Source organism: Cicer arietinum, chromosome 4, assembly GCF_000331145.2.
Source record: "Cicer arietinum cultivar CDC Frontier isolate Library 1 chromosome 4, Cicar.CDCFrontier_v2.0, whole genome shotgun sequence".
Classification (NCBI taxonomy): Eukaryota; Viridiplantae; Streptophyta; class Magnoliopsida; order Fabales; family Fabaceae; genus Cicer; species Cicer arietinum.
This window is the reverse complement of record NC_021163.2, coordinates 37,626,989-37,635,544: the sequence shown is the minus strand read 5'-3', so window position 1 is coordinate 37,635,544 and position 8,556 is coordinate 37,626,989.

The following is an 8,556-nucleotide window of genomic DNA, read 5'->3' as shown; positions in this document are numbered from 1 at the left end:
AGACAAAACCTAAAAACGAGTCAGAAACCCACCTCTCCAGAACATTCTCCCGAATGTTCCCCACCACAAGAACGTTCTCCGACTGCTCCTCCACCAGAATCTTCTCCACATCCACAATCCTCTCCACAAAAGCATACCAAACGGTCTTCATCTCCTCAGCCTTCCCCTATCTCCACGTCTTCTGATTTTGAACCGTCTCCCCCAACTAAGAAACCAAAACAGAATACTCCTCATCTAATCTCCCCTGCCAAATCAAAACTCTTCAATGAAAAATGGGCTCAACGCCCAATTAGGATAGGCCGAGTTTTTGTTTTTGACAATCTTGTTGTAGATGGAAATGCTGTTTAGCACCATACTGATGTTCTTGGTTGTACTTCATTCTTAAAGATCTCTGAATCTTATTTCCCAGATGTTGTCCGTGCATTCTACTGCAATGCCAAAACTTTTGCTGACAAATCTCTTTTTATCTCAACAATTAAGGGAGTGGAAATCAGATTGACTCCAGACATTTTGGCCACCATCCTTCAGCTACCAACAGAAGGGCCATCTGTTTTTGGTGACAACTGGTATTCGGCTTTGGGTCTTAGAAAGATAGATGTTTTGGCCGATCTGTTTGAAGAAGACTCCACACGATTTTTGGCCACTTATCTGAAGCCTCTTCCCAAAGTATTCAACAACATGTGTCAACATACCCTGATTCCACACTGTGGAAGTCATGAGTATGTATCTGATAATGACGCCTTGCTCATTTATCATCTTTTAAACTGCAAGAGATTGAATCTACCTCATATTATTCTCCAGCACATGATCTGTGCAGCCAAAAAGGATTACAAAAAGAATATTGTACCTTATGGCATGGTCCTGACTAAAATCTTCAGGCATTTTGGAGTATCTCTTGCATCTGAAAAATATTTGATAAAAATTTCCAAGTTTTCCACCAAGAACCTATCTCACATGCGTAAAATCGCTTCTGCTCCAACACCTACTCCTCCATCCTGTCCCACCTCTCTCAAAAGGAAAAGATCATCAGGAAAACGACCTTCCACAAATCCTATTTCCTTCTCATCTCCTTCTACTGATCCTAAGGAAATCTCAGACAAAATTCCTACACCAGAACGTTCTCCACCTCCTCCAGAACGTTCTCCAGAACATATCCCATCACCTTCCACTCTTTTTGCTCAAACATCTGGCATAGTCTCTTCAGCTATTCCCTCGTATAAACTTCACTCCCCCATCCACGACTTTAGTACTTACTTGTCTAATCCACTTTTATCCACCATGTCTCCACTATTTGTTTCACCTCAGAAAAGCAGCTCATCCATTTTTGGCATAAGTCAGTTTTTGAACTTTCCCGCTACTGCTGGCCCCCTACCATTTGTCTCATCTTCTTTTGCCTCTATTCCATCCTTATCTACCATACCTATTCCTTCCAACACAGTTGTTGCTACCTCTTCTCAACCCTCCGCTCACCTTCCCTCCACTTCCACCTTAGCTGCACCCTCCAACTCTGATATCATGGCTGCTCTCCAGATCATCATGGCAAGACAAGTTCAGCATGATCAAGAGACTGCTTTACTCAGAACTTGGATGGCTGATCACCTTGCTCCCAAGCTGGGAATTCCACCTCCGCCTCCTCATCCGGTGCCACCTCCTTCTCAGATCCCTCATCCTGGCAAATCCTCCTCCTCAGAAGGATCTTCTCCCTCCCTAGCTTCTTATTTCTATCACTGTTATCTTTTTGTATGACAAAGGGGGATAATTAAGTTAGATTTTGATTTATTTTGTCAAAGTTTTCATTATGTAATTCTGCCACTATTGATGTATCTCTGCCAAAATTAATGTATTTTTGCTATCTTTAATGAAACACTTTTTGATTGCATTCAAATATTTTAATTTATGCTGAATTAACAAATGCACAAATTGAGGGGGAGCTGTTACAGCTCTTTATATTAGAATCAAAATTAAAATCTAAATTAACATGTTTGTCATCATCAAAAAGGGGGAGATTGTTGAGACAAACTCTATATTTTAAGTTTTGATGAAAATAAACAAAGGTTAATTAAGAATGTTAATTACGATTCTAAATGTTATGTTAATTTAACTTGTGCTTTTGAGTGGATTTAATTAAGAGCAGAATCAAGCAAATCAAGAAAAGACAACAACAAGATCATTCTGCATCATAACAGAGAATGATCTTCAGCTTAAACAAATTATCCATCACAGCATATTGGTCAAATCTTTTCTATCCCTGTGATAAATAGTCCGCTCTGGAAATCATTCATATCTAATCAGTACATGGCAAGGAACAAGTAGGAATCATCTAGACTCAAAAAGGTTATTTGATCGCAAAGATCAAAGGACTCAAAGACAGACAAAAATCATGACGATCTGCATACTCCAAAATTCAAATGTCAAGAAAGTTTGATCAATCTGGGCATATGACAAGACAATAACAAAGGAAATCCAGAACGTTTAAAACGGGAACTCCAGAATGATTATTGAAGCTCAAGAAAGTTCAAACTGATAAACCAAGAACGTTAATCATTCTCCGTTTTCTGCACATCAACTCTCTAGCTACACTCAAGACTCAAAACAGATAATGTACCATCCAAGATCAATGAAGAAACGTCAAAGAAAGGACAGGAATGCTTTAAATGCTAAACCATTAAAAGTCAAAAAGCTATTTCAAAGAAGGATTATTTTTATTCTAAAATAATGTTTCAGTCAAAAAAGCAAAGTCTCTCCAACAGCTCTTGTACCTTCATTAAAGTACATCTACAGCCTATAAATAGAAGGCCATTATCCCGAGTCTTAGTAAGAAATTCAAGCGCTAAGTAATCAACAATATACAATCACACTTAAGCTTGAAATTCTGCAAAAATAGAGGCAACATCATTTTCTGTAATTCGCGAAACAGCCACTGCTGCACATTCACATATCAGTTGCAAAATTATCATTAGATACTCTGTACAGAATTTATTCTCAAACAAGAGTTGAGCAATATCAGATTCTGTCAAATTCAATCATTTGTAAAAACTCAAACTATAAGAGTTTCTTTATAGTTTGTTTAAGATTGCTTCCTATCAAGGTTAGATAGGTGTTGTAATTGCTTTCTGGGTGGAAAGTAATTAAGGTGGAAATAGATCAAGGTTGATCTATTCTAGGTGTTGTAAGATTAAGAAGGCTCTTCGTTTTAAACACTTAGTAGAAAATCTCACAATGTGAGGACTGGACGTAACCCACGTTGGGTGAACCAGGACAAATCTTTGTGTGGTATTCTTTTTCCTATCTCTTTCTTTATTATATTGCATTGATTAATTAAGATAAAATAGAAACTAATTTTCTGCTAATCTAAGAACGTTCTCTGTTTTATAACATAAACCAAGAACGTTCTCCGTTTTCTGTTTTCATAACCAAGATCATTCTTGAGCTATTTTCTTAAGTTTTAACAGGAATTTTTAAAAGGCACATTTACAATTCAAACCCCCCTTTCTTGTAAATCGACATTGTTACTTCACTTATGTGACTCCTTGAGGCTTCATGGTAGAACACACAACATGGAATTTCTTCAAGTGTTTGTGGGGATCCTCACCTGCAAGATCATTAAACATTGGAAGCAAGTGTATTAAACTAGATTTAAGTTCAAATGGTACAGTAACTTCAGGATATGTGATACATAATGCATTATAATTGACATTAGGTGCAGCAAGTTGTCTTAAGTTTCTATTATTCGCATCACCCATATTTTGCAACAACTTGTCAATTTCAGTATCTGACTCTAACTCGTTAACACTAGCAGCTCTACAAGTCTACGACGTAAATGAAATGTCCTATCTATTTCAGGTTCAAGAGAATGAAGATTCACAGAACTAGCCCTAGTCATGCATCATCATAACAATGCAATGCAAAATAACAATTCTGAAAATTCCAACAATGTCCCTAATGCTAAAATTGAAGTGAAAAATCGAAAACCCTACCAAATAAAATCCAAAAAATATAAAAATACCACAAAAAATTTCAAAAAATCAAATAAAGGCAACAACAATTTTTTCTTTTGGAATTTTTGGAGAATATAAAAAATTCAAAAAATTCAAAAAAGGGTCTAAACGAAGGAATTTGGGATTTGGACCGACGTTTCTCGTATAAGTCCCTTATACGGGACTCCTATTCCTTGATTTTTTTTTCTCTCATTTTCTGGCGAAATTTCGTTGCAATCCAAGACAGTCGCCAGAAAACATGGTTTTTATCAGTTAATATTGTTATTAGAGAGTCTCCGGCAACAACGCCAATTTGATCCGTTGTCGCACACAGGTCAAATACAATTAATAAAATGTAAATAGAGGTAATAACTCGAATCGTTTCGCAAGGACTTCTGATATAATAATAAAAACTAAATTGAAAATTGAAATTAAAAAGGGATTTTTTAGATTTTTGATTAACAGATGAGCAAAACGATTAATCCACTTATTCGAGTTTCATACCTATCACATATTCTATCAATGTGTTTAATTTCTAATTTGTGATTCTATTCTTATTTGACTATAGAATTGATCAAACAAACGTAATCAATCCTATGTGAATTTGGTTTCTTTCATTAGATTAAGCATCACAATCATCAAATTATTACACTTAACGATCAAGCGTCGCAAAGTTATAATTCAATTAAATTAGAAACCGAAACCAAATTCTGTCAAATAAATTTAATCAATCATATTGAAATTCAATTTAAGCAATCAAAATATCAATATAATCAAATAAACAAGAATAGAATCATGAATCGAAATTGACAGTGTAACCTGAATCTCAAGGTGTTGATGAATATCTGAACTCGTGGATTAATCTTATAAAATTAACCTTCCATGAAATTAAAATAAAAACTATTTATTTCTTGTAGCAATTTGAATCCTAATTTTCCCGTCCGTAGAAAAGAAACAAAGTTGTCAATATATAGTACTTCATATTGGGCTTTTATGGTTTAAAAACAAGTGACCCGCTAATTAAAATTATTACAAAAGTTCAGATTATGAAATCTGCAATTTAGGCCCAGTAAAATTCGGAATTGGTCTTTTCTTCCAACACAAAGGTTCTAGCTATGATTTTTAGCTTTCCAACGCCTGCTCATATGTGCCAATCCGATATCCAGAGCTCAAGGTATCACCTACAGAGCGAACAAGAGTCAAAATACAAATAATAAAATTATAATTCAAATTCGACCCAAAGTTTAGAAACAAGCTAAAAATATTAATCTAAGCTATAAAGAGCTTTTAAAATACCAAACTAAAAAGCTAGAAACATGTGCCCAAATGCTATGATCATGCACCTTCGTTTTTTAAAACACAATCACTTACTATCACTCATGACTCTCTGAAATCCCACATTTTCGTCTTTTCAAACCATTCAACTTCCTGTTCTTTTCAAACTCTCATGTTTCAATGGCATCAAGTTCATCCTTTATTTAGTTATCTTTCAATGTAATCAACATTCCAACGCTTCAATGCAACCTCGATCAACTTGAGATTCTCCATGAACTAAAGGTCGATATCGCAAACCTAGCGGAGAATGATTTCAACTTCATTGGTGACTGAGTTGCAGTAGGTTTGTTTGAATAGTTCAACCTAGGACAAGATGTTGGTTTGAACGTCCTAATAAATGTTGTTTTGGAGGTTTGTTGATGCAAACGTCAACGTCGAGGTTTCTAGCAGTCTTATTGGGACTTACGATCAAGAACACTCAACAATCTCTAATCGATATCACAAAATGCCCTAACGAAGGAATGATTATTGTAAATGGATAAAAATCAAGGGTTGGCCCCTTCAGAATCAACAAGGAACTATTTGAGGATCCAATGGTGAGTTTCAAGTCTGTTCATCTCAAACTTAGGTATCACGTTCTCTTCAAAATCCTTATTTGGTGTGTGATGCGCGGGTTAGTTAAAGACCATATTAGGAAAGATCACAAAGGTCTTATTTGGAACATCTCTCGGGGAATCAAGATAAACCTTTCCCACATCATCTTAGAGCATTTGAGTTCCTGCATCATCAACTCGAGAATAGCTAAAATCAAGACCATTCTCTATTCCAGATTTGATCACTTATTTTCTCTTACATATGTTAAGGAAGTTGGAGGTTCTATTAAAGAGGAACATTTGATTTCATCCTCTACTCTTACTTTCAATGTCTCCATCCGGATCACCTAATAATTGCATTTGACTCAGTGGTGACTCTAGAAAATCCTCGGGTACATGAAGTGGTTTTGTGGCTATTTATAGTTAAAATTTGAGATACAATTTAGTCATTGTTTAATTATGAATTGTATCTTCTTCAGATTCAGTTTGTAAATTCTTCATATTGATTCTGTTTGAATTTTTTTTAGATTGAGTTTATAAATTTGTCAAATTGATTATGTTCATATTTTATTGTAGATAAATCTTGATCAAATCTTGACCATATCTTCTTTTCAATTTGGCCAAAGATTTTCTTCAATTATAAATTTGAATCAAATGATATTTTAGATTTTCTTCAATTATAAATTTGAATAATATCTTATTTTAGATTTTGCTCAATTTATAAATCTAAATCAAATCTTATTTTAGATTTTCTTCAAAAACACGAAACTTTTTTCATACTCTTTGAAGTCAAATATATTGTTCTCATAAAATATTTTTATTATCATGAAAACTCTATGTATAAAGCCAACTTGGTTCCAACTGGACAAACTCGTGCTTTTGAAGATATACGATATAATCATCAAAAATTAAAGACTTGTGTGCTCTTTGAGACCGTCTAAGCGGAACTACTTCAAAAACATCATTCAGCTTAAAAACAACAATCGACTCTAGGATATTATCAGATTATTTTTCATAAATTATTGGGCTAATATATCATCTTCTTGAAAAAACTAGTCATTATTCTGGGTATCTGGAACCATAACACCTGTTGGAAGAGAAGCAAGAGGCATAGGAAGATGATTTTTCATAAATTATTGGGCTACTATATCATCTTCTTGAAAAAACTAGTCATTATTCTGGAGATCTAGAACCATAACACCTGTTGGAAGAGAAGGAAAGGGCATATACATAAAAGCTCGATCTTCCTATAGAATGACTAGTCGTGACATAGAACTCCCACTATCTAATTCGCCTTCAAAGAAAACCACTAAATCAAATTCAATAACTCATGTAGAATGAGATGGATAGTAAAATCTACAACCTCTTGATTTTATGTACACTACCCAAAAAATAGGATTTTACAGCGCTTTTTTTAAGCCATTTATAGCGCTTTTTTTAAGCCATTTATAGCGCTTTTTCAAAACAAAAAAGCGTTGTAGAATCGAACGCTGTAAAAAGATACAACAACGCTTCTTCAAATAAAAAAGCGCTATAAAAAATGTAGATATATTGTGCGCTTGTTATGCACCTTTTACAGCGCTTATTTGAAAAACCGTTGTAAAATGTGCATTCAATATATGCATTATTATTCACCTTTTAGAGCGTTTTTTCAAATAAGCGCTGTAAAATGTGCACTATATGCATTATTATGCACCTTTTACAAAAAAACGTTGTAAAAGGTGCATTCAAAATCTGCATTATTATGCACCTTTTACATATATTTAATAAGCGCTGTAAAATGTCATTTTTAGCGTAGTGGTAGTAGCAACTAAAGAAACCACCAACACTGATTAATTAAGGTGATGGATTTCATGCCTACATGAGTGTGTGAGTCGCCTTTATATAGGTTCTGACACTTCGGTTCGACTACAAGAAAATTTTCAAGGCAGCGAAGTTGTATTCGATTTTTATAGGCATTTAGGATTTTCTTCGAAAACTCTCAAGGTTTTATTAGGACTAAGTTTGTAAGACTTGTATAAACCCCAAACATCATATATTCTCTATTGCTATAGGGGTTGTTATACCCTACAATTATCCTTAATTTTACTCAGGTACATATTCAAACTGTTAACAATGAAAAGAGGAAGAAGAGAACAACCACTCTAGGGTTTCATAACATATAATGAACCAAAACCAAAGTTAATAGGGTTACAATGAGTATATATATAAAAGAATAGAATTGTCTAAAATACCCTTACTACTAATATATAATAATATTATCTAACATCTCCCCTCAAACTCACGATGCATTAACATGGAGCATCGAGAGTTTGTCAACTAAAAAATGAAAACATTTAATGGAATGCATCTTTGTGAACAAATCAACAATCTGTAAAGAAGAAGAGACAAACGGTATAGTAATGATTCTATGCTGAAGATGATGACGAGAGGGGTAACGAGGAGGATCAACAATCGTAGGAGGTGGTTGGATAGCCGGGGGGGGACAAGAGGGATGTCACCAAAGAAGAAGCAACAATCAAAGAGAAGAATCAAGCCAACAAAAAATCAAACCGAAAAAGGAGCGATCAAAAAAGGAGCAACAACCATATCAAAATCAACAGATAGGAACAACCAAAGAAGTAGCACCACGAAACCAAATCCAAACAAACCAAATAGAACCAAACAAAACTAAATCATATCAAACCAAACTAAATAAAGAGAGAAGCAAC